The sequence below is a fragment of the Panthera pardus genome, unplaced genomic scaffold (genome assembly GCF_024362965.1).
Source record: "Panthera pardus isolate Hobbes unplaced genomic scaffold, ASM2436296v1 HiC_scaffold_2, whole genome shotgun sequence".
Classification (NCBI taxonomy): domain Eukaryota; kingdom Metazoa; phylum Chordata; class Mammalia; order Carnivora; family Felidae; genus Panthera; species Panthera pardus.
In genome coordinates, this window is record NW_026526765.1 from 120,055,135 (window position 1) to 120,068,119 (window position 12,985).

The 12,985-nt window shown below is 43.7% G+C and overlaps 1 protein-coding gene across 1 annotated transcript in view; it reads right to left on the reverse strand.

Annotated features, from left to right (window-relative positions):
• ARHGAP26 (Rho GTPase activating protein 26) overlaps positions 1 to 12,985 on the reverse strand; it is a 422,696-nt gene that overhangs the window by 140,877 nt on the left and 268,834 nt on the right.

A 12,985-nucleotide genomic window follows, 5' to 3' on the forward strand; every position in this document is an offset into this window, starting at 1 on the left:
GCCAACATTCTCCGCCTCATTAAACATCCGGCTAGAGCCAGGTAGAATGATCTTGTGAAACATTCTAACAATTTTGGGAGGAAAACTTTCATCTGGGTGCCATGCTAAGCAGGTTAAGTGGCAGTTCTAGTGAGAAAGGAAGTATAGTTCTTAAAGAAGCAAAAATGTCAAGGCTATCTCTCAACAGAACAAGAAAACCTGATTAGCGAGCTAGACGGAGAGACATGCTTGAAATGGAAAACTGCCACCTGCCTGGTGACTTAAGGACATGGGTTTAAATGGCCCAGGGCTGGGTGTTGCTGACCCGAGCCAGCACCGGCACCTCCACTCAGGTCAAACTCCCACTGGGATGACCCTGGGTGCAGGGCACTTTTGAAGGCATGCTCTGAAAGGAGCCCCAAGCTTTTATAAAGTACTAGCTCATGTAGAAGGAGAAACAAGCATTCTGGGGAACTGAGCTGAGGTATTAGGGAAATTAAAGAATGCTATGTTTGCTGTTTTTATCATTCTGATGGCCCCATCTTCTAAATAATGATGCATAACAGGGTTACCCAGGCACTTAGGAGATCTACCAGAGAATTAATATTTGTGCCAAGGCCTATACAAAAGGGAATCTGTAATGCAAAAAATAGTGTCTTAGCAAACACAACGAATACCTGGTACTTTTACCCATCCAGCATCCTTTGAATAATGGCATCCAGTTTTCCTTGGATTACCCCTTTCTCATTATGTGTGGTTCCACCAAGAATGTCAGTTGAGAACCCCACTACTGCCTCACTAGAGAAGCAGGGGGATTACTCAAGAGAGGGTATTAGAACTCTCTTTAACTAGGAATGTAAATCTGCATGGAATCCCAAGAGAGATTCCAGGTGGTCAGAGCTAGGACATTCCAAATTCAGTGCTCCAAAGGAGCTACCCGTGAGTTCCCTGGTTATTTTCCACCTCTTATTTTACTTAGTAGTTAATAAATATTTATGAGTGCCTCCTACTATGTACAAAGCACTGTTCTAGATGCTGAGGATATAGCAGTAGAGAAGCAGACCGAAGTCTCTGACTTCAGGGGCTTACATTTCAGTGAGGAGAAAACAACAATAAACAAGTATATAGAGTATATGAAATAATGATAAGTGCTAAGGAAAAAATGAAACAATGCTAGCAGAGAGGGAGCACAAGGTCTGGCAGTTACCATCTTAGAGCAAGGCCTCATTGAGGAGGAGAACGAGGAAGGTGAGATCAGGCCTAAAGACTCAAGGGCTGAGCCCTGGGGCACAGCAAACAGGACTAAAAAGGAGCAGCCAGAAGGGAAGAGGAAAAACAGGAGAGTGTGGTACCCTGGAAGCCAAGTGAGGAGAGCATTTCAAGGAAGAGGGAGTGAGAAACTGTGAAAAGCTTCAGAATGATCAGGGAAGGGAAGTCTGAAACGGATTTAGCAACACCAACATGACACTTTTCAGTGGAGGAGTGGGTGTAAAAAAGCCCATGTGGAGTAGGTTCAAGAGAGGATTTGGGAGCAGTAACACAGACAACTATTTGAGAGATTCTGCTGAGAAGAGCAGAAAGAAATGGGGCGGTATCTAGAAGGGGAGGTAAGAGCGGGAAAGGTGGTGGTTGTTGTTTTTCATTTGTAAAGGATCACAAAAATTACAACACGTGCTGATAGGAAAGACTCAATGGAGACTGAAAAGTAGATAATGTAGGAGAGAGAGGGGAAAACTGTTGGAGCCAAGTCCTTATGGACGCAGTCAGGAAGCAGTGCGGGGGGTGTGGGGGGTGCCCTGGGTGGCTCAGTGGGGTGAACATCTGACTCTTCATTTCGGCTCAGGTCACGATCTCATGGTTAGTGAGTTCGATCCTGGAGTCAGGCTCCACACTCACAGCTGGGCGCCTGCTTGCGATTCTCTCTCCCTCTCTCTCTGCCCCTCCTCCATACCTATGCATACCAAAGCTCGCTCTCTCGCTCTCTCTCTCTCAAAATAAATAAATAAACTTAAAAAAAAAAAAAAAAAAAAAAAAAAAAAAGGAATCCACTCCAGTGCCCCAGGGCAGGGGTTGCCTTTAGGTAAAGGCACAAGACTATTCCTCTAGCATACCTGGATGAAAGGTAGAAACAGGCACAGGTGTGGTAGCTTCTGAAAGTTCTCCTGATTTCTCAGTAAAATAGGTAGCAAGATCTCAGACAATCTTCTAAAAGAGTGAAGGGCATAGGAACATGGAGTTGGAGAGTAGGATACCAGGCACCTCAGGGCCCATGAGGTTGCTTTCCCATGTCTGATGGTTCAACTCTATTTTCAGTTATGTGACTGACCCAGAATACTTGCATAAAATACTTCTTTTTTTATTAGCCACAGTTGACTTCTGCCGTTTACAACCAATGACCCAATATACCAGCTCTTTCTTAAGGCCTAAGGTCATCACATTTTCTCACTTATACTTGGACTCTTATAAATTAGTGATCCTATTCTATCAAATCCTGTTATACTCCTAAATGCGTAGAACACAAGCTTGCAATATAGCAACAGGCCAAACAATTTGGGTTCCTCTACCATCAACTGCAGAGAACCAAGAAATAATGATTTACATTTATCCCACCAAATTGAAAACAATAAAGGAGTATACTACACTACTGCAAGAAAAACTTGTCTATACCTGTGAGAAAGCAGAAAAGATGGACACCAAAATTCAAACCACCTGACGATTTCTTCAAAGCTTCTTTTTAAGCTGCCAGAGTGTCTACTAAGACAGAATGAGGATAAATACACGTACAACTTTCCTCGGAGTATAGATTAATACCTCAATACAGACTTCAGTAACTCAGAGGGAAATCTGTGTCTCAAGTGTACTACGGGGTAACCTGGAGGCACAGAGAACCGTTTTCACAGAGGATGGTAATGTTTAATCTGGGAATGGCATCTGAGAGGGCAGTGAAACTGAGTAAGAACGAAGGGAAGTCAGACTCTCCCACAAAGAGAAACATTTTGAAGATCACAAAGAGGAGTGGAAATTTCCAGACTGTGCAGACTAAGATGAGTCTTCGTGATATAATGTGTCATTCCCCTCCAGGAAATTAACAGTTATTAAACTGCAGCGCAGACAGCTATTTCTGAGATGAAATCAGCCTTGCAACATTAAGAAGCAGCAGGTTGAAGGTGAGTAGTTGCTCACCTCCCATAGAAATCAACCCCACAGAGCTTCTTTCTAACAGGTGCACTGTTCTACAGGGCATTTGACTCATGAAGAGCACTGAATACTCACAGGGAAGTGTGAAGCCTGGTGTAAGGTATGACCTGAAAGCAGGAATTAACAGGCTCTTTCTCCCAGATGACCTTGCGAGGAAGGGTGAGAGCTGTGGTCAGCCCTTTGGGCCAGATGCGCAACAAACCACCACCAAAACAAACCAAGGCAAAGATGCGCGCACACACACACACACACACACACACACACACACACACACAATTCTCCCAAGTGGACAAGAGCTGTGTGTGCTGTGTTTTTAGCACCAAGCCCTAAGGGATCTGCTGGCCAATAATGGAACTATGAAGAAAGGCCCATCCATCTCCTGGGTAAGAATGACTTGTTTTGGTTTATTTGCTTCAACAATTCCCCATCTTCCCTCACTTTAAAAGGCACAGCTCCATGATCCTCCTCCCCCCACCCCCCGATTCCTCAAACAGATTGTACAAGTTTACAGTTATGGTGGGTGTGCTATACGCCAGACACTCTTCTAAGAGCTTCATGTGGATTAATTCATTTAATCTTCATAACAACCCTAAGAAGGCAGGTGCTATTGCTGTCTCTAGGCTTCCCAGAAAGAAGAGTAAAATAGCTGAAGGCTTTTATAGTTTACCTCTATATACTTTACTAGGCGGTTCTCAGGAGGAATGAACCAGAGAAGCTAGCCACTGGCTGGTCCAAGGCCCAGCACTTGCTCTGTCTCTTGGAACCATCTCACGAGTGGCTAAGGATTACTGTTTGGAATGCCCAGCTCCCTCCTCCCATTAGTCAAAGGTTTATCCTCAGGAGTTTTAAAAAAAAAAAATATCCCCCTGCTTCCAGGTTGTGCAGGCAGAGATGCCATTATGTGTCATGCCTCCTCGGGGTGGGAGATAAGAGGCCGGAGGCACATGGAATGGGCATGAGGTGACAAGCCACCAAGCTGTAACTGCATGAAGCAGGGTGCAGCCTACACAACTGGTTACCGCACTGCTGGCTGAGGTACACACAGGAGAAGCCAAAAGGATCTGATGTGCTAATTTAAAAGTTCCTGACACTATTATTCAATCTCCATTTTCAGAGGAAACTCGGGCATAGTGAAACAATTCACGTAAGGTTACAGAAGGGACAAGAGCAAGACCGGGTTGTCTGGGTCCAGAAATGGCCTCTTAGTCACTGTGCTCTCACTGATGAACTTCGACTGCCTCGTGGCAGCTGCCAGGTTTGAGCCACAACAGTTGTTTAGAACTAGTTAGGAAACCCGTCAGTGTAAGAAAATAAGTAGTACAGATAACGCTTACCATTCGATGCAAAGAAGACACCACAAGAGAGGGCATCAGCGCCCCAAACAATGTGAGTCAGGCAATCACTGCTGCTCAGCCACAAAGAGAATTTAACGAAACCGAACCTGGGGCTAATGCAGAAGTCTGGCTCACCAGAGCAGAAATAAATGAAAGGGGGACTAAAAAGACAACACAAAAGATCAAGGGAACTAAGAGCTGATTTCTTGAAAAGATAAACCAAAGAGACAAACCTTTAGCTAGATGCATCGAGAAAAAAGGAAAGATGACTCAAATTCAGAAATGCAAGAGACAAAAAAAAGGAAAGGAAAAGGAAAAGACAGACAGCTGGCTCTGCTAAAAGTTGGCAAAGAAGAAACTAAGTCATATTCTTGTTAGTTAACACTCTCACTTTTGTGATACCCCATAATAAATGGGAGCAGCCCCTAAGAAAGGGAAAAAAGATAGCATCCTTCTCTTTGCTCCTCCTGGAATTTGAGAGGGAGCTCCATGGCTGACTCTGGGTTCAGAAGAGGAAGAGGTACATCAAAGAACAGGAAAGTCATTGAAAAAATTAACCCAACAGAAGTGGAACAACTCAGTACGAACAGGAGACCCAAATCAAAGGCGCTCCAAGACGCCGTGCAGTAACAGCTTGAAGCCAAGCATTTCCCCTTGCAGAATGGGCGTTTCTTATGATGTGAAAGATTTAGTTCCTTGAATTCAGAAATGTCGTTTTTTGTTTTTTGTTTTTTTGAGAGCAAAAATTTCAACTAAACTTGTGTCTTGCCTTGTCCTAACCCTAAAGCCTGGAAGGTCACGGAACAGAGACACCTTTGAGTTGAAAGTAAGTGAAGGTCTGGCAGCGAGGCTGAGTGAGGATAGAGCTCTGATTTTTTTCCTGCGCTTCCGTTAATTTAAAGTGCTAAGTTGCCTGTTTGCTTTCAAGTATGTGGTTGTCCTCTTTGCAGTGTCACTTTAAATGAACTTTCCTTAGACTCTGCCAAAAATAGCTAGAGAAGGTCCTTTGAGAATCCCATTCTTAGTCTTAAAAAAAATACACTCCCCCCCTCCCCCAGCCCATACACATAAACAGGCCCAGAAGCACTTCTTTCCACTTCTTCCAGGGACCTCCAATTTATCAGAAATAATAAATATTTCAGGAGAAACACAGAGCTGGTCAGGGAAATAATTCTCCCAGCCCATTTCTGCTTGTTCATTTATTTATGTGACCGTCCAGTATCGAGCCTCTCTTTCAGGATTAGCAGATAGGCAGGCCAGGGACTGAAAATCCAAATGCCTACCCCATGGCCAGGCAAGTAGGGGGCACAAGGGACAACAGAGACAGCTAGGCCTTGGTGCACTGAAGAAGGCATGTCCAAGGCATTAGGGCATGGACTCTACACACTTGTAGTCAACTGTGAGCAAAGAGATCTAAATTCTTTCAAGTAAAATCACCCCAGTTAAAAATGTTGGAAACCTGTCCAAATTTTATAAATAGCAACATGTGGAACCACAATACCAGACAGAACACATGTATGGGCTGCTCCGGCTGGAGGCCCTTGTTTGCCACCTCTAGGTAAGAAACAAAAGATAAAGGAAGACAGACTGCCTGTCCCTTGGGAGCTCACAACCTAATAGGAGTGAGAAGGCAGACACTTGGTAAACTTCCACAAGGTGCAATGTAATACACACTAGAAGGGAGAAATGAGCAAAGGCTATGGGAGTTGAGGAAAGTGAGAGGGCACTTGAGGCAGAACAGATTCTTGTAGTCAATGGCATTTGGGTTAGGGTTAAAGAATGAGGTAGACTTTGGCAGGCAGAGGCTAGGGAGGGACCATTCCACACAGAGGAAAATGAACTGAAAGAGGCAAAAAGAGGGAGCCGGGAAGAGAATGTTTGAGAAACGGTCAAGAGACCCTCCATGCCTCTACCCAACAAATATGCATGAATGTCTACGTGCACTATGCAGCAGGGATGCAGTGGTGACGAGGGACACAAGATGATGCCGCTGAGTGTGAAAGGGTCCGATGTGGACACGGCCTTGGAGGCCATACCCAGAGCGCTATCTTCAGAGCAATGGGAAAGCTTCCTTTGAAGATTTTTAAGCAAGGGAATCCCAAGTTGAGATCTGTAGAGTTCCAAGTTCCCCGGCTGCAGAGTGTGCATTCTGGGGATTGGAAGTGAGCCAGAGCAAGGTGTGAGGAGGCCTTTGCAAGCAGTCTCGGAAAGAGATGATACCAGCTTGGACAGGGGGGTGGACAGATTTAAGAGACAGAAAGGGGTTAAAATCACCAGAACTAGCAGTTCAGGGTAGGATTCAGTGAGACAGAAGCCAAATGGAACTGCAGAATGTGGTCAACATGGCTCCATGGGGGTATCAGGGTACACCACCAGTGAGTGGCTCAGCAGCCAAGCAATTCTGTACTGGCAGCAGCGGGTGGCCAGTGGTTACTAGCGAGAAGAAAGGCTTAGGAGCCAGGGTGTATGGCGGAGGGAAGAGCGCCAGAGAAGCTCACAGGAGCTTTCCATCTTAGAAAGTCATCATCTCAAAAGTACTATTTTCTTTTAAATGTGCTTTGTAAAATTCCACAGCTATTTTGTTTGGACTAGTCTTGATGGGGAAATAACTAGCTCTTCTCACATGTTTAACAGCTCTTCACTAAACTAAATCTTAGCTTTTAGACTTGGGATGGAAGAAGAAGCAGTATTAGAGTATCTATAAGATATATGTTAATGCCAAGTATCCATGCACACTTCCTTTTATTCTAACCCTTTCTTAAACAACTTCAGAAAATGCTAGTTAACCATTATGGTCCATCCTCCTTGGTGCCAAGGCCTAACAATGACTTTCTTTACAACCACAGGCATTTGCACACGAACCCAATTCACTCTGCTTCTAGATCATGAAGGAAATATGAAGACATCCTTCTTGATTTGCAGGAATGCCTGGAAGTACTCATACTCCCGTCACAGGAAGGTGAAAACAGCCAAGCCACTAAATGCTCAACCCTTGATAACTTGTGACAATGCAGTCTACATGTTTTGCTAAGGTCTCACTTGTATGCCAAGCATTTGCCCCACAATATTCTTCCATGATTTCTGCCATCTACAGAATTTTGTCCTTTTTTTCAAGGCCACAAGTAACATATCATTCAAATAAACATGAGACAATTGGGTAATGACCAGACTAATAGAAATCAGCATCTGACAATGAGACTAAAGTTCATTTTGCCCTCCTCATTTCTCTCTCACCTTCCACCCCCGACTCTTGTAATTTTAGTGTATGTGTGCCCACACTGCAGATGCAGTAGTCTCCCCTCCCAAATTGGCCTATGTCTAAATCGAGTTAACACACCATGTGAGGATCATTCAATAGCTTTAATGCTCTTTGTTAAGTGTTTTTTGTTTTTTTGATCTTTTAAATTTGTTTTAGAGACAGAGAGCAAGCAGAGAAGAGGGGCAGAAGATGGGGGGGAGAGAGAGAGAGGGGGAGAGAGAGGGAGAGAGAGGGAGAGAGAGGAGAGAGAGGGAGAGAGGGGAGAGAGGGGGAGAGAGGGGGAGAGAGGGGGAGAGAGGGGGGGAGAGAGGGGGGAGAGGGGGGGAGAGAGGGGGAGAGAGAGAAGGAGAGAGAGAAGGAGAGAGAGAAGGAGAGAGAGAAGGAGAGAGAGAGAGAAGGAGAGAGAGAGAGAAGGAGAGAGAGAGAGAGAGAAAAGGAGAGAGAGAGAGAGAGAGAGAGAAGGAGAGGGAGAGAGAGAGAGAGAAGGAGAGGGAGAGAGAGAGAGAAGGAGAGGGAGAGAGAGAGAGAAGGAGAGGGAGAGAGAGAGAGAAGGAGAGAGAGAGAGAGAGAGAGAGAGAGAGAGAAGGAGAGAGAGAGAGAGAGAGAGAGAGAGAGAAGGAGAGAGAGAGAGAGAGAGAGAAGGAGAGAGAGAGAGAGAGAGAGAGAGGAGAGAGGAGAGAGAGAGAGAGAGAGAGAGAAGGAGAGAGAGAGAGAGAGAGAGAGAGAGAGAGAGAGAGAGAGAAGGAGAGAGAGAAAGAGAGAGAAGGAGAGAGGGAGAGAGGGAGAGAGGGAATATCCTGAGCAGGCTCCACACCCAGCACGGAGCCCAACTCAGGGCCTGATCCTACAACCCTGGGACCATAACCCAAGAGTCGGACACTCAGCCAAATGAGCCACCCAGACACTGTAAATGTTCTTTTATCAAGATTTTTTACAGTAAGCAATGTGGACTGCTGATTCAGAGCTCTGCTTTTATACTGATATCCAGGCCTCTCACATATGGCCCAGGTAAGTCCTGTTTGGTATAAAAAATCACAGTGGCCCCCTTCCCCTTGCTGGAGATTGCTTCAAACCAATGAGATGTGATGGGCAGTCTGCTGGAGAACTTCTGAGGAAAATATCATCATAGCTCTTAAAAAGAGAAGCAAAGAATAAGTAATGCTCTTTCTGCCTCTGAACAACCACAGATGTGCAAGGATGCAACACAACATCTTATGACCCTGACGTAGCCAACACAAGGAGGCTGGCTAAGAGCAAGACCATAGAAATAACCTGAGTACTTCATGAGCCAAGAAATTAACTGACCCGTAGGACTGATTTTGTGTAATGAGAGACAGATTCCTTTACTGTTTAAGCCATTTTGAATTGGATTTTGTTTCTTACATCCCAGAGCATCCTAAATGATACACTACCTCTTTGGAGGAGCAAGAAAATGGCTCTACCCTTTTGACAACATCCTAGCAACAAAGGAATGGTGGCTTCAAAAAAGGAGAGACTGAGATTGATTTCTCAGTAAGTGCTTTGGGAAAACCAGCTGTGAAAAGGTATTTTTAATAGCCACTCCTGATGCATGGAGAGTCCTTTGAAATCCTCCCAATGCAGCATAAACACTGTAATAAAATTACGATGAGCCACTATGAATGGTATGTGTGGGGATATACAAGATACTTGGAGCCATCATAATATATAAACATGAGGAAACCACCATGAAATTTGTCTTTATTATTCATCTACTCCTATTTCCTTGTACAATTCTAATATGGGGATGTCTTCTCTTTTCCACCCCTTCTACCTGATGAAGACACAGAATCACATGATTAGAAGGGAACTCAGAAAACTGAGGCTCAAGAGGTTGACTGATTAATTTCCACAAGGCCCCACAGCCAGCTTAGTTTTCTATTATTAAAAAGGCTTTATGCATGATTTTAAAACAAAGTCATTTGCTGAAACTCAATTTAATGCAGTGCCAAACTGTAAGGATATGGGAAATCAAAACTGGATTTTTTTAGTAATTTCATTATAAAAATCTCCTTTTTAAACTCACTTCTTGGAGGTTCTTTGTCCTATTTCCTTTTTAAAAAAATTTTTTTTAATGTTTATTTTATTTCTGAGGGGCGGGGGAGAGAGAGAGCATGAGCAGGGAAGGGGCAGAGAGAGAAGGAGACAAAGAATTTGAAGCTGGCTCCAAGCTGTCAGCACAGAGCCTGATGTGGGGCTTGAACCCACAAATGGTGAGATCATGACCTGAGCCAAAGTCGGATGCTTGAGCCAAAGTCTAATACTTAGTTAAATCCCAATCCATTCCACTCAATGCCATTTCTCTCTCCTAGAAAACCCCTGCATGTGGCCCATTCTCTAGGTCAGTGGTTCTCAAAAGACTCTTTGCATCATAATTACCTGGAAATGAACCAGATGTGCAGATTCCCAAACAGAGTTCAATTTAGTAGAGCAGGGGGTGTGGTCCCCCAATGTCAAGTGTAAACACAGCCCAAGTGAGTCTAACTGTGCTTTGAGGGCATGTGACTAGGCACATGGCTCCAGATTGTATACTAGATTCCAGGATCCAATAAGAAAACACCTAATTATCATAGATTTAAGCTTTAATAACAAAAAATGTGTGCATAGTTTGCCTGTAATTTTTACGTTCCCCCTGAGGTCTGAAACAAACCCAAGAGCTCTATGATTTGGATTGTTCCCTGGTAATCATTTGCTTGAAGGCTTTTTGAGTTTGTAACTATATCCTCCTCTAAGACTTTTATCCCCTCTGAACACATTTCTACATGGGATTAAATACAAAATGTCTTAACTCTCCCTCCACAGTGAAAATAAATCAATTTTGGAAAGTACTTCAAAAAAGCACTCTAAGAAATACACAATACAAAATGTCTTCCCTTTGAATCAGACTCCTGAGAGGCACAGGGCAAACACAGTAGGTAAGGAGAGAAGTGAACACGAGTTTTCCAGCAGATCCAGCCTTGAAACCAAAACTTAGGAAGGAACCTGAGTGTTAAGTAAGTGGACCAGAGGAACAACAGATGAGGCATATCCGAGGTTAAGTCTGAAACTGAGAAAACTGGAACTAAACAGACAAACTCCTTATTCCAAGTTAACTTGCCTCTCCTGGTCAATTTTAAAATGGGACAGCGCTGTAAATGAGCATACAGCATTTAAGTGGAATCTGAGAACTCCTCTGGGTGCCAAAGCATTTTTTCAGAACTAAATAAATACTCCTTACTGGATTCAGCAATGCTCATTTATACCCATCTCCTCCAAGACACTTTAAATCCCCATCTTCTGAGACCAAGAACACAGCCTGCTGAGAACCTGAGTCTGTGTGTTGTAACATCAGCTCTGAGTCACTCTGCAGTCTCTATGTAGATTTCTTTTAACGATTAAATGAACAACAACAAAAAACCACATAAGCTCATAGAACCAAAGAAAATCACAGTGAGGTATCAAAAACAAGGCATAATGCCTCCATAAATGCTATACTATAACTAACTCCAACAACTAAACTTGGTTATAAAATTGGTTAGAAGACAAAAAGCCAAGGTCAAGCTGTCACTTCCATATTATAGGTGTATTCCTTGTTAGTTCAGGGACAAAGATGAACTGAATTTAATGGGGTTGAGAGTGGTAAGTTGGACAAGAGGAGAAAGCAAACTACCCTGTAGGAGATAAACAGGCTCAGTCCTCAGGGAAGTTTTATAATGGGCAAATTCAGTACTGGCTCTGCTGGATCACCATTTACTCTCCATCATACTCAGTCCAATTAAGCTCTCATCACAACTCCAAAGCTTGAAAAGCCCACCGCTGTCAGCCGGTTGCTAAGCCTTCTCCTCCAGCTGCTCCCAGGAGGCTCAAAACCTAGTGGCCATACAACAGCCACGAGGATCCCCACACATACTTGGCTGGAGTACGTATCCGCAACTGCCTGTTTCAGTAAAGGCCCTTCAAGTGTGCAAAGTTTTGCAATTAAGATCTAAAACAGCTTTTCCATTTAACAAATGCCTGACTGGGTCGTGTGGAAGAGGCACCAAACCGTCATCTCCGAGCACGTGGAGTTACTTTTGAAAGCCCAATTCCCATTATTTTTAAACACACTTCATCAGAATTCTTTGACACTTTTTGGGCATTCTCCTTGCATGTTCTCTGCTATGCTTAATTGTTTCTGAACACGCAGTTCCAATACGGCGCTGGAAAAAAATACATGTGACCAATAATGGAGCAAACCTGGACTCTGCCTAATTGCTTCTGACCAACATGCTAAACACTCTCGTTTCTTCATAATTAAGATCTGCAGAAATCTTCATGGTAACCTCGTACACTCTCTCCCCAAATGGTAGGATCAAGTGCTTGGTAGAAATATGAAAAACAAACCGGTATAATCTTCCTCAGCTCACTATCAACTTATCCCAAAGACCTGACTTAATGGCATGAGGAAAAGTGTGGGCAAGGGCCAAATGTATAACACATCAATCAGTTCAGTAGAATGTAGGGCTTAATGGTTTAAGTTAGCTGTTACACTCTTTTTTAATACATCAGTCTCCAAAGACATTCATCAAAGTCAGTGGAAGGTTAGAACATACATACATGTAGTCACTGACACAGCAAGGAAGTCAGGAAGGCCATTCCTAAAGGGTCTAGCAATATCAAGTACACAAATTCAAAACCATTCCAAGAGTAAATATTCTTAGCAGGAAAATCAGGCCTCTCGCGGAATGCTTTGATGATCTTGGAGGGGAAGTGGGCACTTGCCAAATTCCTTTATTCTTTAGGTTTTAATACATGTTACTTTTCAATCAATGACATTGTAGTTAAAGGGGAGCCTACTATCCATTCATCTGACAGATGAAGAAACTAAGGAATTGAGAGGTTCTGTGGCTTGTCCAGTACTCATAAAGTGGCTTGTTAAGAACAATCAACTCTAGAACCCAGCCTCTTTACTCCAAATCCTAGGTCTATAAACCCACAACATATTCCTTTTTGTCTCTGATTATCACAAGGACAGAGAACTCCTGGAAACTCTGCTTGTGACCCAGTTATCTCAGATGACATATTCCTGTTTGCCCCTTGATCATGACAAGAGCAAAAGCCCCCTGACAACTCTGCCTGGTGGCCCGATAATCATGGGCACTTCCCCAGCCTCCTCTGCAAAGATCAGCTGGCATTTGGTGCTGTTATCCACTGCAGTGAACATTTCACACATTTCTTT